Raw genomic sequence first — 27751 nt, forward strand, 5'->3', positions numbered from 1 at the left:
CCGCATCAGAAAGCGCACCTTCTTTTCTTCTGCCATTTCGGGGTCAGCTCTCCGGAACAGCATCTTCATCTCCTCAGCGAACAGTACAACACCTTCGTTAGGGTGTTGCACTCGCGTCTCCAACAAAAGGGTGGCTCGTTCTTTCCGCACAACCGTAGCGAATGTTTTGAGGAATTCGCGCTTAAAGACAGTCCAGTTGGTTAGGGAGCCTTCATGGTTCTCAAACCATGTTCGAGCTGCATCCTCCAAATAGAAGAAGACATGACGAAAAGTTTCTTCGTCATCCCACCTGTTAAAGATGCGGTTGCGCTCCAGCTTCTCCAGCCACTCTTCCGGGTCTTCACCAGGAGATTTTCGGAATGATGGGGGCTCACGAGGTTGTTGCAGAACGACGGGAGGGTTGGTGGCGCTGGTCATGGTGCCTGCGTTGATCATCGTGGTTTTTACGTCTTCTTTCCTTTTTTTATCCGGGAGCGGTCCAAACTCTGGCTGAAGGCCTTGTTGTCAGCGGCTGACACGAGTTGAGCGTGCTTGTCGGCTTGGCAATGGCTTAGGGTTCATGTACCTCGCACCTCCGCAAGATGTCACGCAGCAAAGGACGACGCAGTTGTCTATGAGGAAAACAAGTTTATTGGAGCGAACCTGTGCTCCCCTAACAACTGAAAAAAATACACAGGTGGCGAAGCAGCGGCCAACAAAACGGCGGGCACGCTAGTGAGCGTCGGCGATCGAATGACGCGGCATCGGCTGTGCGGGAATTTATATCCCTCGGCGCGAGGGTTTCTCGAATAGTCGAATTGTATCGAGAACGCCGTGATAGCGTTTGTTAGAAACGAACAGCGCCTCTAACAGAGAACGCGTGAAGCATTGTTTCTATCGAACAACGCCTGTAGCGTTGTTCGATAGCGTTTGTTCAAAACGCTGTGGTAGCATTTGTTCGAAACGCTGTGAAAACGGCGATAGCACAGGCCGGCGCAGCCAGGCCGAAAAAACAAAACACAAATAAACAAACCCAATGCATGGTTCGCGGCAATATACAGGACACATTGTGCGCACACACACCAAAGAAGGCCAACAGCATACATTATCGAAACGTACAGTTAATCAATGTCATAGCCTTAGAGCGATAAACTGAAGTTCGCTTGGTAACAACGAAATTGAAGGGGCGCTTACACAGTGATCTTTATTTTTTTTCAATGAAAAAGGCTTCTAACACTTCACGTGCAGTTTTACTTGCGCTTCTGCCCAGAATCTTCGTTTCAGAAAATCGTGCGTCCCAACCACACGCGATGACATGCGCAACCAGGTGCGCATACTTGTCATCTCTTTTCGTTCATTTTTGCGCGTGTTCCCTTAACCGGTCATTGATACACCGTTCGCTTTGGCCAATGTTCACTTTTCCGCAGGATAAGGGTATAGAGTACACAACCCCCATGGAACACTTAACAAAGGCCCTCTCATAATTCTTCTGACAGCCGCGCTTCTTTCTATCGCACACACTTTGGCACAGTCTTCCAACTTTTTCTGGTGCGGAAAACACCATCGGTACGCCGTGCCTGGCCGCGACTTTCTTAAGGTTGTGCAAGACCTTATGGATATATGGCACAACCCTTGGCCTAATCCTTAAGGGCTGGGTAGCAGTCATCGCTTCCCGTGTTCCACGTTTAAACTTCTGCAGAAGTGATTCAGTAACGGCCGTAATGACCAATCGAGGGAATCCAGCAGCCTCAAGTCAGCTCACCTGATTAAGGAAACTAAGTTTCATGCTGTGTGGGCACGACCTTTTTAGCGCTGATTCTAAACAAAGAGACGCAACGCCCGTCTTCACAATCTTTGAGTGGGCAGAGTCGTACGGCAACAGCTGCTTCTCAACACGAGGATGATAAGACCAGCAAATATGCTCATCGTTCCACGTGAGGCTTAAGTCTAAAAACTGCAGACAAGCTTCTTGAGGCGATTCGACAGTAAAGGAAAGCCCTCGTCCAAGTCTTATAAAAACGTTTAAAATAAAATCACGGGATGTAAGGTCACCCTGTTTATCTAAAAGCATTAAAAAATGGTCTACGTACCTAAAAACATTTAAAACCTTCCCCCCTTTAAAAGCATTGTCCAAATCTCTATCTACATCCGCTAAAAATATCGGAAAGGACCGGGGTGACAAAGAAATCAATGCAGATTCCTTGCCGCTGAAGAAAGGGCTTTTCGTCAACCAGCTTTTCGTCGTTTTCTGTGGATGTTGTAGATCTGGATTATTCCGTGCCGCGGGAAGGTTTTTAAGGTTTTTAGGTACGTTGAGGATTTTTTTAATTCATTTAGATAAACAGGGTGACCTTACATCCCCTGATTTTATTTTAAACGTTTTTATAGGACTAGGACGAGGGCTTTCCTTTACTGTCGAATTGCATCAAGAAGCTTGTCAGCAGTTTTTAGACCTAAGCCGCACGTGGAACGATGAGCATATTTGCTGGTCTTATCATCCTCGTGTTGAGAAGCAGCTGTTGCCGTACGATTCTGCCCACTCAAAGATTGTGAAGAGGGGTGTTGCGTCTCTTTTCTTAGAATCAGCGCTAAAAAGGTCGTGCCCACACAGCATGAAACTTAGTGTCCTTAATAAGGTGAGCCGACTAGAGGCTGCTGGGTTCCCTCGATCGGTCATTACGGCCGTTGCTGAATCACTTCTGCAGAAGTTTACACGTGGAACACGGGAAGCGATGACTATTACCCAGCCCTTAAGGATTTGGCCACAATTTGTGCCATATATCCATAAGGTCTCGCACAACCTTAAGAAAGTCGCGGCCAGGCACGGCGTACCGATGGTGTTTTCCGCACCAGAAAAATTTGGAAGACTGTGCCAAAGTGTGTGCGATAGAAAGAAGCGCGGCTGTCAGAAGAAACATGAGAGGGCCCTTGGTAAGTGTTCCATGGGGGTTGTGTACTCCATACCCTTATCCTGCGGAAAAGTGAACATTGGCCAAACCGAACGGTGTATTAATGACCGATTAAGGGAACACGCCCAAAATATAACGAAAAGAGATGACAAGTATACGCACCTGGTTGCGCATGTCATCTCATGTTGTTGTGACGCACGATTTTCTGAAACGAAAATTCTGGGCAGAAGCGCAAGTAAAACTGCACGTGAAGTGTTAGAAGCCTTTTTCATTGAAAAAAATAAAGATCACTGTGTAAGCGCCCCTTCAATTTCGTTGTTACCAAGCGAACTTCAGTTTATCGCTCGAAGGCTATGAATTGATTACCTGTACGTTTTGATAATGTATGCTGTGGGCCTTCTTTGGTGTATGTGCGCACAATGTGTCCTGTATATATTGAAGCCTTTGAGCTATGAATAAATCAGTTGAAAGTGAGCGCTGTGTGTTTGATGCATGGGTGTGTGCGTGTGTGAGTGATCGTGTCAAGTTTTCGCGCTCTAATTAACTTTTCGAAATGGGCCTATACTCCACGTCCTAAGACACGTAAAACATATAAGTATATAACATCATGAGGGTGACATGAATGCTTTTAACACAGATCAATGACAGTGGTCTGGCGGAAAGGTTGGGGCGACGTACGCCACGAGATTTGGACATCATACATGTCATGACCAGCGAGACATAATCGTCAAACCATCCTACCCCTCCCCCCCCACGCTAAATTTTGTTTAACCCAAGGTAAGGAGGTAGGACGACAGCATCCCTAAGTAGGCGGCTAAATATAAACATAGATAGATAGATAACCAGATATGCAGATAGACATGCTATAAGTGGCTGCAGTAAGTAAAATGCTTTGCATTTAGAAATTGTGGGTCTCCGGCGGTACTAGGAATCGAAGTCGGTCTCTCCAGCACTGGAAGCCAATGCTCTAACCACTCGGCTACTATGCACTATGGTTGGGGAAGTGGTAGCTGAGGGAACATCCACAGGAAACCTGACAAGGAGGCGGGCGACAGGCAATGAAGATCAATAGGAGGGTGGGAGCTGACACTTAACCTGCTCCCCCCCCCCATGTCTAGATCCGCCACTGTTACAGCATATTTCAGACATTAAGTGAGCAATACGGGGGCAATCAAATGAATTTTATTGCACAACATTGTGCCTAGCAGAAGAGGCCCTTTAAACCTCGCCACTTTTTCAAAAGAAAAAAAAAGAAAACTGCCAATTAATCATTTCCTGGCTCTGCTAGATCAGTCCTAATGGCTTCGCCTACTTTTTCTTCCCATCCTTGGATGTCTTGCCCATCCTAGTGCGCCTCCCGCGCACAGACGATGACCGGCTGCTCGGGGCCATCCGTGCCTTCCCGTGCCTCCCACCGTGCCTCGAGGACGAGCGACTACGGGTGGGGCGTCGCTTCTTACCACGCTTCGAGCGCCGGCTCATGGTCGAAGAAGACGTAATGGACCGGACATGGCGGTGGCTCCTGGTGCGCCTTTTCCGTGGGTGGCTTGCTTCCGACAACGCAGAAGAGCTCCCACGGCCTCGATCTTTACGAGCGGGTCCGACATGGCGACTGTGCGATGAGTGCCTAGACCGACCACGGCTCACCTTCTTGGATGGGCGACGCTTTGGCCCCTCGCTTGCCGTGTCATTTGGGCTTTTCGAAGACGAGCTTCGGGAGCGCTTCGTACGGCGGATTCTCGGGGCCTTGGCTGCCACTTCTTTGCTGGCAGCAAGGATTTCTGCCTCTGGTGGCGTCACTGCCGTGGCCTTGCGCAACTTTCGAGCCGGCGTGGGTGCAATAGGCGTCGGTGCGAGCGGCCCATCCGACGAGGTCTTTGGCGGTCGGCCTCGTGGACGCTTGGTAGCTGCAGCCTCGTTGGAAGGACCAGCCGCATTCTGGTCAGCCGCAGCCTGACGCTTCCCTCGCCCGGCCTTTGGCGGAACGCCGTTGGCCTCCGCCTGTTCCTGCACCATGGCGTCGTCGCTCCGGGACTCGTTCTCGCCTCAGTCGTCGAACGTGAAGAGCCCGCCGTGCTCTTCAGCCTTGGAGCTCACCGGCAAGCGGGCGCCAGTAGACGACGGCTTTGGTGGAACAGCGGCGAGAGCGCGAGGCGTGCAGCCAGCTGGTCTGAGCCCCTGCCACTGATTGAGGCCCCGTTTTGTTCTCGTGCACCGCGTGCATGTATTTCATCTTTCTTGCTTGCTTGTTCCTATTGTCTTGTCTCATACCCATTGTGGGGGATTTGGCAATAAATTGGCGCGGATTTTAATACCGAAAACGAATTTTTAAATTTTGATCAAGAAAAAAATTATTATTCTCGTGGAAATCTTTATAGCAGGTGTCCCTAATAAAAGACACTGGACTTGAATTCTATTGAATTGACAATAAAAATATTGCGTTCTGCTAATCCACACCGCCGTGGACATCTGCAATAGAAGCATAGACAAGTTTACCTAAAACAATTTTATTTATTTAGGAACTGTATTTAGCGCTGTTCGACGAGTTGAATTTTGAGATAATTATTCAGGGCATTTGGTAATCCCGGAGCGTAACTATATTGTAATAACAATAGGTGCTTCACCACTACGGCGGACTAGGAAGAAAGGAGAAAGAAAAAAGACACGAACTAAGCACTGGGAGAGAGAAAGAGAAATAAATGTTTATTTCGAAACATTGTTCCGAGCGATTGGCGGTATCACTCTAAGGTGTGATTTCTTGCTTCGACTGCCCTGTTTACAGTCGAAGATATAAATCAGATAGCCCGATAGAAAGAGAACCGAGAAATAGAGTGAGTGGAACAAAGAAATATTTAACGCGAAAAGAAAGGTAGAAAGAAGAGAAAGAGAAAAAGAAATGAGAAACATGGGCGTCGACAGAAGGTTCAAAAGAGGAACTCGCCCCCCTAAAGCCTTACGAGCAATTCCTCCAGCCCACCGAGCTCCCCCCCCCCCCCCCCTTAACAAGAGACACCACTGCTCTCCACCTCCCCTAGAGCAATGCATCTGCAGTTTTCACACCCGAAGACACAATCCTGCCGACGTCCATTACGGGCAACGGATACGATAGAAACAGATAGGGTTGTTATACCAAAGTCATTGAGTGCTTCAAGGACTCAGGTTACACAAAGTATAAAGATAACTCCTTAGAAAACATACGTGGCCACTCTGCAACGACCTAAATGTCTTTTTAACTGTGTGTGGCTTCAACGCAAACTTTGCGATGAGAGGGCAACCCTTTAAACTGTGATCAAGCCATCTGTTGCTATCCTCGAACGATACATGCGCGTACTGTGGTTGCCCAGGCACAGTCCTTCAATGTACGCATTCACTGCACACGGCATGCAGCCCCACTGGCCTCTTCTCCTCGTATCTCTATATGGCTATTGCACGACAAAATATGGTCGGCACGTTTTTTTTTTCGAGCACGATCATCGGTACCCTTGAACCCACTCACTCGCACATAAATTAGGTGATGCGGGATGCCACGATAATTGATATATGGCAGTGTTAGGCGACATGACGGTGACAGCGACGGCGAAAATGCACCCGGAGTCTCCTTGTAATTGCTATATCGCAATAAAACACCAACAAAAAGAAAAAGTATAGCACGTCGCATTGTATAGTATCGCGTTTTGTTTTTGTTCCACGAAAATGCACTCCATGCAGGCTTGATCTGAGTTTTTCAACTTCATTAAATCAGGAAAAAAGCTTCGCCCCACCGTGGTGGTCAATTGCTAAGGTACCCGGCTGATGACCCGAAGGTTGCGGGTTGGAATGCTGGTTGCGGCGCCTGCATTTTCTATGGAGGCGAAAATGTCCCGTGTGCTCAGATTTGGGTGCACGTTAAAGTACCCCAGGTGGTCGAAATTTTCGGAGTCCTCCACTATGGCGTCTCTTATAATCATATGGTGGATTTGTGACGTTTAACCCCACTTATCTATCTATCAGAAACAAAGCTTCAAATTTCTGTGATGCTTTTTCTGTAACGCAATCGCAATATTGAATAGAATAACGTGATAGCGTTAAGAGCTTCTTTCGCAGAAATCGCGCTATCACCACGTTGATTCAGGTTGCAAGACTGCCGAAGGGTGTAACGGAATAAACTGCAGAGTAACACGATTGTAACAGATGCAAATTAGAACAACTGTGATCTATGCGTGGTGCAATTTAACCTGCGCCTTAGAGAAAACTGGTTTACTGCCACAGAATCATGCCAGCGCTTAGAACTGGTTCGGCAAAAAAAAATAATGAAGGAAAAGCTCTAAGGAACAACGGAACTGGGCGACGTTCTATGTTTCTCTCTTTTTCGTTTTTTTTTCTTTGTTACAGCAGGACCATCACGTTGATCACGTTTTACGCACTTGATTTTTTTTCTTTACATCTTAAAGCATTATATTAGGGTTTAGTATAGTGCCTAAAGTTTCTACATACGCATTTTTTCACAAGAGAAAAAAAGAATGACGCCGATGCTAGCTGTGGCCACGTGGATGTGGCACGGGAGTACACAGGCTGACGTGACAGTATCAGCTTTGCATTTAGGGGTGTTCACTCCAGTTTAGAGCAGCCCCAAGAGAATGAAGGCGACGCCCAGGGAGCCGTCGACACTCTTCCCGGCACAGCCGGGCACCTACTGCTACTCCTAAGGGAGAGAGGTACCGCAACCAAGCACAAATTTTCCTGATTATTTATCACTGCGTTTTTCGTAAACCATATATTTTTGTAAGCGTTCTTGCACAAATGAAGCAATTTCTTGACAAAAGTGTCACTCTGGAGTTGAGTGATTCACAAAGGTGTCCTTATTGCATTGAAACCACCGATGACTTGTTTTAAGGTCAAAGATCGAAGTCGTATCGTAAAACACAACATCGTGAGATATATCGGTGTCGAAGAGCTTTGGCATCACGATCAAAAAAAGCTGATTTTAAGGTAACGACTCATGCGTGGACTCATTCAGACGCGGTACAAGTCGTGGGTCTAACGGAGTCACGCTGAATATTACGTCGGTAAGTTGGAGTTCGAGTTAGTCCAATTGAGAAAAAGTTTTGCGAGTCGAAAATCCGAGTGAGCCCTGAGGGGAAAATACTTTTCTTGAGAATAGGTCTGAGCTCAAATTTCTTTGCCGACCTCTATGCTTGCACTCGTCGGTGTACACGGTCATCTTTGTGTGCTCTCTTTTTCCCTCTCTTATATGTTTCACTTTCCCCCGTGCACAGCGCAATGATCCGTTTTCAGTTCCAGTAGGAAGCCTCCCTCCTAACATCAAACCCCCATCTACCGGATCTGCGCATGCAATTGCAGCACTCCCTGATGGGCCGCTGCAGTTGCGTGCGGCGTTTACTGTGACGGTGGACTGGAGGCAAGGCAAAGATGACCTTTTATCTACCGGCTTGTGATAGCAGCACCGAATGCTCGTCACATTAGGGAGGGGCATTGCTCCGATCCGCAGCGCCGTTCATGCGTTATTATGCACAAACCACTAGACTTTATAACGGGTTTTCCCAGAGTAATAATTTGCTAGAATTCTTTGAAGCTACATATAGTGGAGCGTTGGGTATAAACGTGACTTGCTTCCAACTTTGGCACAATGCTAGCATTGCTGCATATGCTGCAGTCACAAAGAGTTCAGTATTCAATTTTCGTTAATTGGCGCTGTGCAGTAATAAATATAGTCTAATGATGTGTCCGAATAGATACATATTTTTACACGACATCGGCAACGAAAGAGCATCAAAGACGACGAAGACGATGAATGTGACCGTGCTCGAAAGTGAAAGAATTAGGCTTTTAATTGCGTGATTATTATTCGTGCAAAAAACTAACATACACAAGAGCATTGTTTAATCATGCTGATTCCTAGTCAAGGTAAGGAATAATTGTCTTATCTGAACGAGTGACAAACAACTATTGCACTCCTTTCGTTCTGCTTAGGGTGTCTTTTTTTTCTTTTTTCCTTGGGTGGTTTCGATATTGAAAAAAAAAATCTTACTGAATTAAGTCATCATTTCTCGGCCGATACCCCTGAGTGGATACGAGCCATGGCTGTGGAATCATCATGATCATCGTCATCATCATCATCATCATCATCGTGTTGTTGATGCTGCTGTTCCTCCATCTTGGCTACAGCTGCCTCTGACTGTCCCTGTATATTTTGTAAATATATTTATTTCGTTCATTCTCTCACCCCGTGACAATAATAATAGTTATCTGCGAAAGGTACAGTCATCTCGTACCTTCCTGGGCTGAATTGTAAGAAAACTACCAAGCTAAGAAAACTACCCCACAGCGCGTTAAGCGTCGACTTGTAAACGTTGTTAGTTCGCTTTTGTCCGGTGTGTGCTGTTTTCGTGCGTCGTTTGAGCGTGAGCTGCGCACTGCACGTTTCGATCTTCTAGCCATTCTCAGCCTTACATTGCAAGGTATTGGTATCGCATTCATCGCTTTCACCCTTGCAACGAAACTGTGACTTTTTTTTCTCGTGAGCTACACTTTCGTGGGATCAACTGCTTATGGTCTATCACGCTCACAGTTTGAGCGATGTTCCCAACTCCGTGGCCCCGCTGTGACCATCCAGCGCGTTCGTGTGTCGCTTTTTAAGGGCTGTGGAAATGCGCTGATGCTGCAGCAGTAGGCACGTCATAACAGCCTCAGCCCAATAGTATGTGCTCGGTGCTCAGTCGAGGTTCGCGTCGTCAAATGGGTTCGCGGGTTGTTCTGTAAAAGAAGACATGTTCACATATGTTGCACCGTTAGCCTCATTTAAACCGCCGAGGCGCGGTTATTCACAGGGAAAAGGTTGTCTGTACATCGCTGTGAATCTAGGTGGCATTCTGGAAAAAGCGATGCGATCACAAATGTAAAGGCGGCATACCTGGACATAATTCGAAAATATCCCTACATGCATGAACTGAGCACTGCACGAATGTGTTTCTCATCAAGTTTCTTCTGTGAATGCGGGCCAGCCAAGCGATACGGCGCCTTTAGGACAACATCCTTGTTCGCACACACTGATTTGCAATAACCGTGGGCAAACTTTACATTCTAATGCGCGGTGGCGCCTTGCCTTTGTAAGCTGAAGTTTCTTTATTCTTTATTCTTCATTATTTATTCTTTATTCACTTCTTGTTCTGCATCAATAATAATAATTGTTGTGGTTTAACGCCCCAAAGCCACCATTTATGATTATGTAGATGCCGTGGTGGAGGGCTCCGGAATTTCGGATCAGCTTAAGTTCCTTACGTGCACCTAAATTTATAGGTATACGGGCCTCAAGAATTTTCGCCTCCAGCGAAAATGTGGCCACCGCTGCCGGGATTTAATCTCGCGACCTGGCGGGTCAACAGCCGAGTACCTTAGCCACTAGACCACCGCGGTGGGGCACAAATGGAATTAGGATGTTTCGAATTCACTAAATACATTGTGCTTTACTTTGAAAGGTGCTCCTGCATCTGCGAAAATTCTAAATCATATGAAAAAAATTGGATTTTCTTCAACTGGAATGAATCGAACTTTGCATGAATCGAACTGTCGTAATCAAGAAGTTCACGTATTCGGAAAATAAACGATATTATACTGCCACACACAGCTATTTTGGAAATGTTGAGATATGTTCGTTTATTTGGGTCTTATGTACATCTTCTCAACAGTCACCAGGAATCGTGTAGTCGTAAAGCCTGATTTGGGTGAAAAACTGGGGAAATATACCACCACGTCACAAGCAGTGAAATTCAATGGAAGCACCGCTAAAAGCAACGATTCTAACACAAACGCTAGGAAGTCTAAATCAACATTTTCGATGGCGTAGTCATGACGTGGCTTAAGTTAGAATTGAACAAATTCGCCTTGATTAGGGAACGATTGGTCTCGTAAGTCATGTCCACGTATAGGTAATCAGGTACAAAGAAAATGAATTTATGAGGCGGCTATTTGTATAGACTTGTAGTTACCAGTGCGACAGCACCGTCCATGCGACTCTGCACGAAGATAGAATGTGATAACAATGAGATTTTGCGCACATAGCCTTAAACGCACTTCACCTTAATAATTTCGGTGCAATGAACCTCCAAAATTATTGCAAGAGAAACATCAAACTGTGAGCAACTACACACAGACGCAACCGCGACGGTGGTATTTTTTGGGCGAGTGCACACAAGATCTTTTGCAAGACTCGAAAATTCAAGCAAGCGTGGGTCTTGGCACACCAGCGAAAACAGTGTCCGTAGGTACGTGGATTCATCCAATACAAAGGGAGGGTAAACCCTCTTATTTTCTATAGGAGTCACTTATGAATACCTCACCAAATGATGTAGATATTGTGCCTTGCGCCTCAAAATCTGCTGATTATGCACCGATGAGTGTTGTAACCGAGCAGAAGTGGGATTTTGCTTTTCACACCTGTCGAAATGCGGCAGAAGTGGTCAAGAATGTAATCCATCATCGGAGTTATCAGCGCGACATAAACCTTTTCTTCCCTTTCGCATATTGCTTACGATTGAGCGCGCGATTGTGCAGAAGCAAAAGTGAACATTTATTGTTTTACCAGGGACATTAGCGATTTTGTTTTCGTCATTCATGTGCAGCTTGAGACGAGCAGAAAGCGAACGCAAACAGCGAACCGGCGCACGAAGCGAGCGCATCATCATGTAGGCTCGCGGCGGCTGGCATCGGAGGGTCCGTGCCGTGACGTCACCCATGCCTCCCACCAGGAGGCGCTACTCAAACTTTTCGGGGCCATGCGGTGAATAAAAGCGTTAGCGAGTAGCCCGCTCATCAGCAACACTTTTCTCCCTTTGTCTGGCCCAATATTTCAATACGTTTTTCTCTAAACTGTACACAACAATATAAGAATTTTAGTGCTTAACTTTAGGAGCTTTCTTACCTAAAAATGCTAAAGAGTCTTCCCAGGCTCTTACAAAAAAAATTACGGCATATTCACGGGGTGAATGATGATGAATGGGCGAAGCTCCGGAGGGATTCATCGGTAAACTGTGAATCTTCCGTGTAATTCGCCCAGTCGATCATCATGTAAAGACGTTAGAAACGCTGTGTGTGTATATACACAAATAAACTTTTATTTGTTCTTAGACGATGGATGGCTTGCGATGTCCCTTGCCTCGCGCGCTCGCACATCGGAATTCTGTCTGCGAGCGCGCGCTGCTGCCGCCTTGCGCTCTCTCCGCTGTGCAGCCTTATCCATCCGGCGACTCCGAGCGCGCGCCAACAGCGAACGGATTTTATTACAACGCTCCCCCTAGCGTACGTCGCCGCACTAAATCGAACGATTGCCTTCAACCAATGACACGCGCCATATGTGACATCATTCCTATTTTATAAGATCTCGCGTCTTTCATCAACTACAAGTACCGCTTTCTAGTTTATAACATCTTGCATCTTTTCATCATCACCTACAAGTACCACCATCTAGTAAACACTACAAGAACTAAACGAGAGGTGGCTACATACAGGAGACGGTACCGCCATCTAGTGAACACTGCAAGAACTAAACTAGAGGTGGCTACATACAGGCAACAGGGGGACACACAGCCCACGCCCTAAGGAGCTTCGCCCCTAAAAAATCTTGGCTTCGGTGCGATAGAATTATAATTGAAGTGACCGGAAGTTTTTTTGCGAAGCAACACGTACTGCTGCTATTGTAATTGTGAAATTGATTAAAACGGTGAACTGAATAGCCAGAACCGCAACCACATTTGACGTTTCACGATTATTAGGGCTTATTTGAAAAGCAGTTCCGAGGCCTGGAGTGGCTCTGTGCTAAAATACGTGATATCCTACGTCGGCGAACTCACTCATGAGTAGACTCAGTTTGGGTGGTGAGTTCAAGCGAGTCAGTCCGGGTGAATAATAATTTCGTGAGTTAGAGCCCGAGTGAGTTCGGCCCAGGAAAAGTTTGCTCAGTCGGTGTCAGAGTGATTCCAACGGACAATATGTATTTCTTGAGTTAGTCTGAGTTCTATATATTTTTTGCCGACCTGTAGTCAAATCTGCTCACCTTCAGCATTACTATCAGCCTTACATAGATTCACGTTTATGCTCATGTCCACTGACACGTATTATAGAGCAGCCTCGTTCATACAGCCATTTCGACATTTATCGATCAGAGGAATATGTCACGTAGGGGAGTGCCGTGACCTCCCCAGTCCAACTTTTCCAAAGAAACTCTCGACAAATATATCTCATGTTGTGTCGATTTCAAGAAATGTGACTTGTTTGCAACTAGTCACAACTCGTGTTTCGAGGTATTATCTCGAAAGGAGCCAAGAAAGGCAGCAACTACGTGTGATACCGGTGTTAAAGGGACACTAAATTTGAATGCAAAATTACGTGTGAGTGAAAGGTCAATGTATGACAGCGTGTAATACCCGTGCACAGGGGCACAAAAAATGGCATTTATCTTCTAAAGCCTTCAGATCGAATGCAATTCGCACAGTGTCACACGGATGAACGAAATGGCATTCGCCCAAATGCCACACGTCACCTACTGCCATCGCCAGAACTCATTCGACAGAGAAATGCGTACTCTCGATGGCACATCTGATGAAGTAATTGTATAAAACGACATTTGATTCGACTCGAAGGAAACGTTTCGCGTATTTTATTTTCACTAATCCCTTAAACAAGTGCTTAAAAACATGTCTTCAGCTGGTAGACGCTGTGAAATAAATGCGACAGGCACCATTTTGTTTTTTGCGCTGCAGATCTGACTAGCTTTGGCTTAAGTTGCTACATGGTCGGTTGCAACATCGAGAAACAAAGTAACGAATGAAGTCTGACGGCAGCATAATATGCCTATTTATACATTTATTTATTATCTAATGTGTATGAAGCTTGTAAAGGCTTGTTTATTTTTTTTATTGCTACTCACCCAATGCTTGCGAGGAAGGCGCTGCGATCGACATCATCAAGTCAAATGTCATTCGCTTTCGACGTGTAGCAGCGCTGCCAAAGCGAATGTCATTCGGGAACTGAATGCCTTCGCTACCGAATGTAATTTTCTATGCCCATGTGGCACGGGTTTAAAACGACAATATTATCATCATCTGTGCCCTACTTACCGTGAAATGGAGATAAACGCACAAGAACACATGCACCGCGGACGGACATTCGCAAAGTGAAACCGATGACGTCATAGTTTAAGCCTACGATCATTCACTAGTAATAGAACTAGCTGAATTCTATACAGAATCTTCCGTGCATCAAGCGACGAAAGAAAATGCTGCTTGTTTGTTTCTTTTTAAATCACGAAAGAAAAAACCGCGGACGTTACTTTGCGGAAGCACGCGAATGGTGAAAGAGTTGAACTTTCGGCTGATTAAATTGAACAGGTTGTTTCTTCAAGCGGGACGAAGTTGAACAAGGTACGTCTGTCATCTCTGAGCCATTGGCTGAAAATTGATCAATAGCCACTGTTGCAGCTGTGGCTCTTTCTCTGCTTTAGTTCTTCTGCTAAAGCAGTGGCGCATCTAGAAGAAGGTGGGCGGGGAGGTAGGGTTGATCCCCCCCCCCCCCCCCAAAGCCTGTCAGCACTCCCTCCTCTTCTCTTCAGCGCTTGCCATCCATCTTCTATTAACAGTTAGCAGAATTGAGAGGGACTAATATGAGCACACATTAACAGTATTTATGTTATTACAAGGTTTTTGTGCTATAAAGAACAAAAAAGTAATGACTACGCCCACATTTAAGTGTTAAATCAAGTGACCGCCCCCCCCCCCCTAAAATGGGTGGCTGGATCGAACCCTGTGCTGCAGTGTTGGTGGCCGCGCAGTAAAGCCTGGCAACGTTGTGCTCGGCAACGGTGACGTGAGACGTTCTGCTTGAGGAGCATAATTTGACGAACGCTAACCGGACGTGGACTACTAAAACATCATTTTATTTAAAAAAAAGGCACTTCACAGGCACAAAAGTAACACTACGAGTTTTCTGGAACGCTATTTCAACAATCAAATTCGACCGAATAGTTGCATGTTTCTCTTTAACAGCATTTACACCAGAATCGAGAAAGGTATTTTTTGGCTAACGTTCGGACTCAGGAGTCAACTCACTTGGACTCATTCAGAGCCAGATCGAGCCTTGAGTCTGAGCTAGTCCGGGTGGACAATGTTTTGGTAAGCCTGAGCCCGAGTGAATCTGGTTGAAAATTTTCATGAGGGTGAGTCTGAGCGAGACAGGCTCAGGAAAATTTTGGCGAGTCTGAGTCGTTGTGAACCCTAAGCAAAAAATATATTTTATGAGTGTGAGCTCCACAAGTTTTGCCGGCTTACATTTTATTGCCACGCAGAAGGGTGCACGGGCCTTGATTTCTGCTGGCACCCTGATTTTTATCCTTTGAATTTGTTGGGTGAACGCTCCTTATGTCAGCTTTCTAAATGCGAAGCACTTCTATGCGTACTCCAGACACTTTGGCTACAGGCACTTCAGCCCATACCTGCAAGCTGGTATGTGACACAGGTGATTGACAGTTTATATTTACCCTGGGATGTCAAGAACAGACATGGGTAAATTCAAGACGTGAGCGTTAAGAAATAGCTGAAATCTGCACCATGGACCGGACGAATGCAATTAATAAATGTCAGAGCCCTAGATGGAATCGAATCCGATCATTCTGTCCGGCAACCGAGTGTTCTATCACACAGCCCCTCCAGGTATCGGAACTACTTTTCAAAGAGATATTGTAAATGTCAATAGCAGTCGCAGTGCCGGCTGTACAATCTCATAATCATTACGTATGTACTCTTATAGTACCGCCGCCATGTAGAATTAACGTCCATTGTAGTTAAGCGCAATCGGCTTAAGTTAATTCATGTAGCACTGTCCAGGGCTAACATCCTCGCCAGCATCAGCGCTTCATATCAGCTAACCGCTTCTCGTGTTGCTGTTGGCATCATTACACATTTGCAAACTGGTCATATAATGAACCATATGCGGCAATTTAACGAGTTTGTGTGTTAGCGTTTGTATATAATATATAATAGCGCCACTTCGTAAAGTTTCGCAAAATAAAAAAAAAACTTACAACACAGTTACCTTCCATCCGCATAACATGGATCTCAAGGTACGTGTAATTTGACAAATTTCTTTCGACCACTGTCACCTTAAAATTACCATTATCTGTTCTTGCCAGTTACTTATATAAATTGTGAATCACCGTTGGTGTACTGGCCCATGCATGGTATACTGGTATATGTGCCACAAGTGTGTCTTGCGGAAAGGTTTTTGATGATATGTAATTTTTTATTGGTGCAAAGGCCATACTTCGCCAAAGAGCGCCAAAAAATTACAACAAATCGCAATGATGTGTGGTTTGCGATGACATATTAAAGATGCAAACTATGAGGCGTTTACGAGGCTGCATGTGGGCCTGTACTCCACGTTCTAAGGCACGTAAAACATATAAGTATTTAAAATCATGAGGGTGACATGAATGCTTGTAACACAGATCAATTGCAGTGGTCTGACGGAAAGGTTGGGGCGACGTACGCCACGGGATTTGGACATCATACATGTCAAGACCAGCGAGTCATATTCGGCATACCATCCTACCCTACCGCGCTAAATTTTGTTTATCCCAAGTTATGGAAGTCAGGACGACAGCACCTCTACGTAGGCGGCTAAATGTATACATAGATAGATAGATAACCAGATATGCAGATAGACATGCTAAAAGTTGCTGCAGTAAGTAAAATGCTTTGCATTCAGAAATAGTGGGTCTTCGGCGGCATTGGGTATCGAAGTCGGTCCCTCCAGCACTGGAAGCGAATGCTCTAACCACTCGGCTACTATGCACTATGCTTTGGGAAGTGGTAGCCGAGGAAACATCTACTGGAAACCTGACATAGAGGCGGGCGACAGGAAATGAAGATCAATACAAGGAGAGAGCTGACACTTAACCAGCCCCCCCCCCCCCCCCCCTGTCTAGATCCGCCACTGTTACAGCATGCATATTTCAGACATTAATTCAGTGATACGGGGGCAATCAAATGAATTTTATTGCACATTATTGTGCCTAGCAGAAGAGGCCCTTTACACCTCGCCACTTTTTCAAAAAAAAAGAAAAATGCCAATTAATCATTTTGACTGGCTCTGCTAGATCAGTCCTAATGGCTTTGCCTACTTCATCTTCCGATCCTTGGATGTCTTGCCCGTCCTAGTGCGCCTCCCGCGCACAGACGACGACCGGCTGCTCGGGGCCATCCGTGCCTTCCCGTGCCTCCCTCCGTGCCTCGAGGACGAGCGACTACGGGTGTGGCGTCGCTTTTTGCCACGCTTTGAGCGCCGGTTCATGGTCGAAGAAGATGTAATGGACCGGACATGGCGGTGGCTCCTTGTGCGCCTCTTCCGTGATTGGCTTGCTTCTGACGATGCAGAAGAGCTTCTACGGCCTCGAGCTTTACGAGCGGGTCCGACATGGCTGCTGTGCGTTGAGTGCTGTTGCGAAACGGCGGACCGATCCCGCAGAAGCCACCACTGTTGCGAAAGACGGCGACGCCAACACGGCCCCGGAGGCGCCACTGCTTTCAACTCCGCCGGGAAGGTCACCAGCCGTTTGGTAGCGTATGTTTATCAGCTCGCGACTGCTTCTGCGCAGAGCTGATAAGACGAGCGGACGAGACGACGGTGAGTTAAACAAGGTTTATGTACAGCATATTTACAGAGGCGTTACAATTTCGGCACTGGGGCCGACAGAGACTCGAAGAGCCGAGCTCTTCTCTCTAACACATAGGTCAGTCTTTCGCCTAAGACCGCTGACTCACACACATGTCGGCACTCCGACACGGGGACGCCTCTCACATAGGACCGCCGATCGCGACGCGCCGCAGGGCTTCTTTTATTTACACCGGGTCCAACCAAAATGTCCAATCAGAAGCGCCGCTGGTCGTCCGGGCAGATTCCGCCAATGGCGCCGCCGCGCCATGCGTCAGACCACCTGACACGAGGACGCCGGCTCGCTGTCACGTGCGCAACTGACTCACTGCACGTGGGCCAGAGGAGCGCCGCGCGTGTTCACGCCGTCGAGGTGATCGCGCCAGGCAGACTGCGGGCTGGCCTTGACCCAGATTGCCTTTTTCAGAGGCACGGTCGTTTGACGAGGACTCGCTGGCATAACAGCACCCCCGCCGCCAGACAATGCACCGGAAAGACGAGCTGCTTCCACGGGGCTCGGATGTCAGGTGCGCTCGTTCGCCAGGTCCCTCCAGGTTCGCCTCCAGGGCCATGGGGAGAATACAGCTCCAGACTGTTCCGGGAACACATCCCATTTTGACGACGGATCCCAGCTCCACGGGCTTGTCGCCACAACTTGCTGGCCAACTTCGCTCGTCTCTTCCGACCATCTTCGGTTTCCGCACTTGTCGATGGTTCTGCAACTTGCTAAGAACGGTTCGACAACAGACAACACACGACACAAGCAAGTGCCCTCGGTCACCCAACAGAACACCAGACAAAGTATAGAACAACATATACCTATCTACGTGTCTATCGGAATTTCGTTCCCTCTACATCAAGAGGCACATGTGGGACAAAAGACTCCTAAAGTAAGAACTTGAATTTTTCACAATTACAACCCCGCAACGAATTAGAATACCACATAAAGTTGGCCCCTTGAGATCACTCTGAACGAGAGCGCTCAGCCCAGGTCGTGATGAGGTCAAAATTTTGCCCCGAATCGCCAGCGAGAAACCGAAAGGTTGAGAAGTTACTAGCTGGAACGCACTGCTCAATGCACCTGCATTAGCGTTTACCTTTCCCCTTTTTTTTTCTTTAGCGAACGTCAAAGTTGCGCTGTGGAGCAACATGCTCCACCTCAGTAACCGGCCACTTTTAGGCGACGATACCTATGCGGCACCAAGAGCGGCTCACACTTGCGACGTTGCACAGGGGAACAACGATACGGCTTGCTACTGATTGACTCCTCACCGCTTAGCTCGATATCGTGTTCGATCACCCTCATGTTTCCGGGGCGGTCCGAAAACACGTCTTCAAACTCGGAACCAATCTTTCTCAGGTCCTCTTTCTCAGGTCCTCCTTCACTTAAGCTAGGCTCTAGGTTTATCTGCTCCCAAATTACTTTCGATCTCCCTTCGATCACCTCACTAGAACTCAAATTTTCTGCTTCCTCTTCCACTGAAGCCTTCAACAGCTGATTTACGACCGCTTGATGTTGAACATTGGGTTTCATCAAGTTGTAAATTTTGTGCTGCCGCCTTCCTACTTGCACCTCATAATTTGTATCGCAAGGCTTCGATAATACTTTGGCGGGCCCTTCCCAATCAACCTCAAGCTTGTTCCTTTTGGGTGGCTGCAGCCGCATTACCTGATTATCAACTTCAAAAGCGCGCTTCTTCCCCGATTTCTCGTAGTGCTCCTTCGACAGCACTTTTGCCGCGTTTTTCTGGCTTTCCACGAGCGCTTCAATTTGGCTTTCCACTAGCGCTTCAATTTGGCTTTCCACTGGCGCTTCAATCTGGCTTTCCACTGGCGCTTCAATCTGGCTTTCCACTGGCGCTTCAATCGAGAGATCCTCACGCTGCTCTCGAATGAGCATCTCTCGATCAACTCTCGGCAGCTCGCTCCAACTTTCCGCTACAGGCGAGAGCGTTGCAGCCCTCTCCCTCTGATCCAATGGCGCCATGTCGTCTCCCTTTACGCATACCTCGCAGGCCGCTTCCGCGACGGGCCGCTCGCGTGACTGCTCCCATGACTCATGCGGAAACTTTCCTTTCTGGGGTTCCGTCGACCCGCCGACAAGGCCACTTGAGAGTTCACCGCATGGAACCAGATCAAGCTGCCGCGATAGCTTCCGCGCTTGCGATCGCGTGAGAGCCATGCACGCTAAGTTGGGGAAGAACGATTTGCCCTGCTCTTTGAGAAGCTGCTCCGAGTTGTTGGAGAAAAGATAAGGAAAACGATCATTTAGCGCGGCAGACACAGCTGCTTCGGTGCGAAGCTTACCGAACGGGCCTTCAATGACAACGGTGGCGATTGGTAAGCGAACACTCTGCTCCTCGGCGACTTGCCTGATCCACGCGCATTCTCCTGTAAAGTCATCCGGAGACACCAATGAAGGATGGACAACGTCCATGGTTGCCGCTGAGTCTCTAAGTGCTCGGCACGTTTTCTCATTCACCCTAATTTCTTGGAGATACGGCTCCAACAACCGCATGTTTTTTTCTGATTCTCGGATTGTTGCGAAGGCAAACTTTTCCTGACAGTTTCTCGCGATGTGCCCTTCCTTTTTACAGTTGTAGCAGATTAGCGGCTTCCGTTTGTTTTCCGGTTCTAATGCCTGTGTGGTAGAAACCTCACTCGATTTCTCCGCTTCTGTTTGCCCTTCCCCTACACTGTCCTTCGTAAGAGACGGGTCCTTCTTGAAATTACGGTGCGGAGCGGGTTTCCGTTGATCAGGTTTCCTTGAAAAGCCCTCTTTCCTTTCATCCTTTTCAACGCGCGCTGCCCTGCTATGCAACTTTCGGCGAGTATAATACTCCTCAGCTAACTCAGCTGCCTTGTTTAACTGTACGTCCCCAAGTCTGTCCTGCAGCCAAAGTTTGACATCCTCCTCGATGCAGCGGTAGAATTGCTCCAATGCAACGCATTCCACCACTTTATCGCGGTCGTCATAAACACCTTCGCCCTTGAGCCATTCAATTAAATCGGCTTTAAGACGAAACGCGAAGTCAACGTGTGACTCATTCCCCTTTTCAGCATACCGGAACCTTTGCCTGAAAGCCTCGGGTGACAACTTATAACGTCTCAAGAGCACTTCCTTAACCTCGTCATAGCTCTCAAACGCTTCCCTCGACAAGCAAGTTATCGCGTCGGACACTTCGCCGGGAAGAAGAGCTAGCAGGTTCCGCGCCCAAAGAGGCCGCTCCAAAGCGTTTCGCTCACAGACGTGTTCAAACTTGACGAGATACTTCGCCATGTCCTCGCCTACTACGAACGGTGGCAGTTGGTCCCGAATTCTAAAACCGCTGACCTGAATCGTCGGAGAAGCTACGCTAGGCGCTTGCGAACACTGTAGGATTGCCAATTCTAGTCGTTTTAACTCTAGGCGCTCTTGTCTCTCGGCCTCCTCGCGCTCGCGAGCTTCTCGCCTTTCTTCACGTTCGCGAGCTTCGCGCCTTTCAGCCTCCTCACGTTCGCGAGCTTCTACTTCTCGCCTTTCAGCCTCCTCACGGCGTGCTTTGATATCCACCCAGGCCTCATCGACTTCCTCAGCCGACACTCCCTCATCCTTCATGATCTCAAGGATCGCTTGCTTTCGTTTCGCACGGCCCAAAGTAATGCCGAGTTCCTCACAAATTTCGATGAGTTCCTTCACTTTAAGGTTTTCCATCGTTCACACTAGCCTCTTGCTGTTTCCCCTGTTAAGAATCTACTTGCCGTACCCACTATAAGCCTACTAGCAAGACGCGCAAGCAATTTTTCACACTCCCGTGTTTACCCCCTCCGCATTAACTTTGGTTTCAAAGCGCTTCGACTTGGCTTGAAACGATCAAAGCTCGCTTCAATGCTTCACACAGCCCTTCTCTAAACTACTACAACCTGAGCTAGAGTAGTCTGGTGAACTGAGGGGAAAACATCAGGCACTCACCGCATCGATGTCGCTGACGCCGGCCGATCCCGCAGCTGCCAACCACTGTTGCGAAACGGCGGACCGATCCCGCAGAAGCCACCACTGTTGCGAAAGACGGCGACGCCAACACGGCCCCGGAGGCGCCACTGCTTTCAACTCCGCCGGGAAGGTCACCAGCCGTTTGGTAGCGTATGTTTATCAGCTCGCGACTGCTTCTGCGCAGAGCTGATAAGACGAGCGGACGAGACGACGGTGAGTTAAACAAGGTTTATGTACAGCATATTTACAGAGGCGTTACAATTTCGGCACTGGGGCCGACAGAGACTCGAAGAGCCGAGCTCTTCTCTCTAACACATAGGTCAGTCTTTCGCCTAAGACCGCTGAATCACACACATGTCGGCACTCCGACACGGGGACGCCTCTCACATAGGACCGCCGATCGCGACGCGCCGCAGGGCTTCTTTTATTTACACCGGGTCCAACCAAAATGTCCAATCAGAAGCGCCGCTGGTCGTCCGGGCAGATTCCGCCAATGGCGCCGCCGCGCCATGCGTCAGACCACCTGACACGAGGACGCCGGCTCGCTGTCACGTGCGCAACTGACTCACTGCACGTGGGCCAGAGGAGCGCCGCGCGTGTTCACGCCGTCGAGGTGATCGCGCCAGGCAGACTGCGGGCTGGCCTTGACCCAGATTGCCTTTTTCAGAGGCACGGTCGTTTGACGAGGACTCGCTGGCATAACAGTGCCTAGACCGACCACGGCTCACCTTCTTGGTTGAGCGACGCTTTGGCCCCCCGCTTGCCATGTCATTTGGGCTTTTCGAGGAGGAGCTTCGGGAGCGCTTCGTACGGCGGATTCTCGGGGCTTTGGCTGCCACTTCCTTGTTGGCAGCAAGGATTTCTTCCTCAGGCGGCGTCACCTCCGTGGCCTTGCGCAATTTCCGAGCCGGCGTTGGTGCAATGGGCGTCGGGGCGAGCGGCCCCTCCGACGAGGTCTGTGGCGGTCGGCCGCGTGGACGCTTGGTAGCTGCAGCCTCTTTGGAAGGACCAGCCGCATTCTGGTTAGCGGCTGTCTGACGCTTCCCTCGCCCGGCCTTTGGCGGAACGCCGTTGGCCTCCGCCTCTTCCTGCACCATTGCGTCGTCACTCCGGGACTCTTCCTCGCCTCAGTCGCCGAACGTGAAAAGCCCGCCGTGCTCCTCAGCCCTGGAGCTCGCTGACAGGCCAGTGCCAGGAGACGACGGCTTTGGCGGAACTGCGGCGAGAGCGCGGAGCGTGCAGTCAGCTGGTCTGAGCCCCTGCCACTGATTGAGGCCTCGTTCTGTTCTCGTGCACCGCGTGCAAGTATTTCATCTTTCTTACTTGCTTGCTCCTATATGTCCTGGTTCGTACCCATTGTTGGGGTCGGCAAATAAATCGGTGTGGAGTTTATTCGGGAAAAACGAATTTTAAAATTTTTATCAAGACAAAAATAACATTCTTATGGAAATCTTTATAGCATGTGTCCCTACTGAAAGACACCGGACTCGAATCCTATTGAATTGACAATAAAAAATTGCGTTCTGTTAATCTATGCCGCCATGGACATATTCAATAAAACATATACAAGTTTACACAAAAAATATTGTTATTTATTTTAGCTGTATTTAGTGCTTCGACGAGTTGAAGTTTGAGATAAATATTGCAGGGCAGTTGGTAATCCTGGAGCGTAACTATATCGTAATAACAATAAGCGCTACACCACTGCGGGCATAGGAGGAAAGGAGAAAGAAAAAAACACAGGACATAAGCACGGGGAGAGAGAAAGAGAAATAAACGTTTATTTCGAAACATTGTTTTGAGCGATGGCCGGTACCACTCTAAGGTGGGAGTTCTTTTTTCGATTGCCCAGTTGACAGTCGAAAATATAAATCATATAGTCCGATAGAAAGAGAACCAAGAAACAGAATGCGCGGAACAAAAAAATAATTAACGCGAAAAAAAAGATAGAAAGAAGAGAAAGACTGTGCAACGACCAAAATGTTTTTTTAACTGTGTGTGGCTTCAACGTAAACTTTGCGATGAGAGCACCACCCTTTAAAAGGTGATCGAGCCATCTGTTATTCTCCTCGAACGATACATGCGCGCTCTGCGGTTGACCAGGCACAGTCGTTCAAAGTACGCATTCACTGCACACGGCAGGCAGCCCCACTCGGCTATTCTCCTCGTATCTCTTTATCCGTTTTGCACGACAAAAATGGTCTATGCGTTTTTTTCTTCTCCAGCTTGATCGTCGGCACCTTCGCACCCATTCACTCACACATATATATATTATGAGACGAAGGAGGCCGCGATATCTATATATAGCACTGTTAGGGAACATGACGGTGACAATGACGGCGAAAATGCACCCGTAGTGTTCATGCAATTACTATATCGCAGAAGTAAATAATAAAAAGCCCGAGTGAGTTCGGCTCAAGCAAATTTTGGTGAGCCTGAGTTTGAGTGAATCCAATGGGCAATACGTCTTTTTTTAGTTAGTCAGAGTTCTACAATTTTTAGCGGATCTATAGTCATATCTGCTCATTTTCAGCCAACTGTGAGCTGTATATAGATTCGCGTTTAAACTCATTTCTACTTACAAATATTTCAAAGCAGTGGCATTTATATAGCCATTTCAATATTTATCAATCAGAGGCTTGTATTACGTAAGAAGGTGTCAGACATACCCCTTTCATGTTTTCAAAGAAAACTCTCGATAAAATATACCTAATGTTGCATCAAGTTCAACAAAAGTGACCTTTCTGGTTTGCGAGCAGTCAACTCGTGTACGGAGGTATTCAAAAGGTGCCAAGGAAGTGAGTGATTACGTGAGATATCGGTGTTAAAGGGACACTAAAATAATTGCCAATTTATATGAGGAGATCAATGTATCACAGCGTCCGAAATGACAATATTATCAACAGCAGTGCCATACTTACCGATAAATTAAGGTAAATGCACGAGAACCCATGCGCCGCAGTAGGACATTCGCGAAATGATCCCGATGACGTGGGAGTTATAGCCTGTGATTAACCACTAGTAATTGAAGTAGCTGCCCTACAAAAAGAACATTCCGTGCATAAAGAGACATAATACGCTGCTTGTTGGTTTCTGTTAGATTCATGAAAAAAAATGAACAACAGGACGTTCTTATGAGGAATGACGCGAGTGGTTCAAAAGTTCAATATTTGCCTGGTTAAACTCACAGGTCATGCCATCAAGTGGGGCCAAGTTGAACCAAGCACGTCTACCATATCGGATACAATGACAGGAAATTGTTCAATGGCCATTGTATCTGCCGTGGCTCCCGCTGCTTTCGTTCTACTGGTAAAGTGTCGGCGGCCGCGCAGTTAGGGCGGACAACGTTGTGCACGGCAACAGTGACGTGACACGTTCTGTTGAGACACGTAATTTGAATTACGCTAAACCGACATGAACTACCAAAATGTCATTTTATTTCAAATTAAGCCCTTCATTATCAACTTCGCCTTATTAGGTGCCCTATGGTTCTTTAAATCTTGGCTAACGTTTGGTCACATGAGTCAACTCACTTGGACTCATTCAGGCCCAGATCGATGCATGAGCCTGAGCTAGTCTGAGTGGACAATATTTTGGTGAGCTTGAGCCTGAGTAAATCCGGATGAAAATTTTCATGTATGTGAGTATGAGTGAGGCAGGCTCAGAAAAATTTTGGCGAGTCTGAGTTCTAGTGAACCCTAAGTAAAACATACATTCATGAGAGTGAGCTCCACCGCTTTTGCCGACCTATGCTTTATTTCCACGCCGAAGGGTTCGGCTTGATCGCTGTTTGCACCCTGATTTTTATCCTTCGCATTTGTCTGGTGAACGCTGCCGATGTCAGCTTTTTAAATGCTAAGCGTTTCTCGAGTTCTGCAGGCACTTTGTCTACAGGCACTTTGGCACATACCTGCAGCTGGGTATGTGACTCAGGTCATTGACAGTTTATATTTAGTCTGGGATGTCGATAACAGGCATGGGAAAATTTAAGACGTGAGCGTTAAGAAATAGCTGACATCTGCAACGTTGACCGGATGAATGTAACGAATAAATGTCAGGGCTGCCGATACCCATGAATTTTCCATAACGATACCCATGAATTACGATACCCATAACGTAGAAGCCGACTAACAATTAGTAAATAGCGTGTTGCGTTGTTTGCTTACACTCTGACAAATAAAACGCGTACATGTGCAAGCAGGGCCTCCTTTCCCCTTGATGGACAGCAGGTACCGCCGTTAGTTTGGCGAGTATGCAGTGCAGAGAAGTCAACTTGCGAAATATGAAAAGTGCTTATTTGTTGTTTCGAAGGCCCGCATTTGCATCGGGATGTTTCTGAACTGCTCGCGGTGCTGACAATGTTTTTCAATGCATGCGCTTTGTATTGCGTTTACTTTCTTACGTATCACTCGTATAAAAAAAATCACGAAATTTGAACTGCAGTTCATGCACCAGATAGAAGACTAAGGATATCTGCAGCGAAAATAGAAATGGTCGTGAGTAATATCAATCGAAAGAACTATATCGTGCAAGATACCCTATAAATGTGAAGCATTAACTATTGACCTTTGGTCAATTTGGGCGTATCTATCGTTCTATCTAGCCGCTTATGACTTTGCGCTCTGCGGACCATATCGTTCATGAGGTTAATATCAAAACTGGTGTGGCATAACACGACTGTATGATGATCCTAAATGACAGGTCATATTAAAATCGTCTTGCTTCTCATTAACACCATTGTTTATATGCCATGATGCTTTAGTGGCCGTTTCGTTAACTTGATATATGCCAAAATAGGTACGAAGAGATATTTTTGCATGTTCAACATAAATGACAGATAGTAATGTGAAAATCGTTGATTTGCGGGGTTTAACGTCCTAAACCCACTATTTGTATATGAGAGACGCCGTAGTTGATTCTCCGGAAATTTCAACCACCTGGGGTTCTTTAACGGGCACCCAAACCTGAGTACACGGGCCTACAACATTTCCGCCTCCATCGGACATGCAGCCGCCACAGCCAGGATTCGATCTCGCGACCTGCGGTTCAGCAGCCGAGTGCCTTAGCCACTAGACCACCATGGCGGGGCAATGTAAAAATCGTGACGTGCATGTCATGTAGCATGACAATATGCCATTCGCATGGTGTGTGTGTGACCATTTGGCTAGCTTTACATGTTCCAAATTTGGAATAGGGTGACGTGACTGTATAACAAATATTGTAGATGTTAAGATGACAATCATGAATTCCACGGCATGTACAACATAATTTACGGGCCCTGCTCATGGTGCGCTAATGACCATGTCGCTAGCTTGTAAAACCAAATTGATATTGTGTAATCAGACGGTAACACAAACTAAAGACATCTCTACACATTTAAATTATGACATGTATGTCATATAAACATGACTTCCTCTTTGCAGGCTGCTTCCCATTACACCAGTTGAATATGCGTTAGCGAAAAAAGCAAAATACTTTATACTCGTTACTCAAACAAAAATGAAAGAAGTTACCACCCTGCATTACATGAAAAAAAAAAAAAGGTAGCACGTTACCGTTAAAGTTACCAATAAAATATTGCAGGGTTACCTCGGCCGTTATTCCGTAATGGTAAGTTTTAGATAATAATAATAATAATAATAATAATAATAATAATAATAATAATAATAATAATAATAATAATAATAATAATAATAATAATAATAATAATAATAATAATAATAATAATAATAATAATAATAATAATAATAATAATAATAATAATAATAATAATAAAAATAATATAGTAATTATATTATTATTATTATTATTATTACTATTATTATTATTATTATTATTATTATTATTATTATTATTATTATTATTATTATTATATTATTATTATTATTATTATATAGAAGATTCTGGATATGCTGCGAGACGTGAGGAAAATGCAGCGCCAAAGTGATTATCGAGCTTTCTGTAGAAGGTAATGCGATGATCCCCAATAAAGTGATTGATGCTTTTCTGGCTCATCGCCTCCTAGAGGAGTGAACAATCTGTTCTTGAAGACAACATCGCGGAAGCGATTAGGGACAATGACCACCGCTTACAGAGCAAGAACCAAGGGCTTACTATTGCGCCCCCCCCCCCCCCGCCCTTGCTATCATTGCTTCCCCGCCTTTCGGAAAAGGCACGCGAGGCGATATGCCGC

This window comes from Rhipicephalus microplus, chromosome X, assembly GCF_043290135.1.
Source record: "Rhipicephalus microplus isolate Deutch F79 chromosome X, USDA_Rmic, whole genome shotgun sequence".
Lineage (NCBI taxonomy): Eukaryota > Metazoa > Arthropoda > Arachnida > Ixodida > Ixodidae > Rhipicephalus > Rhipicephalus microplus.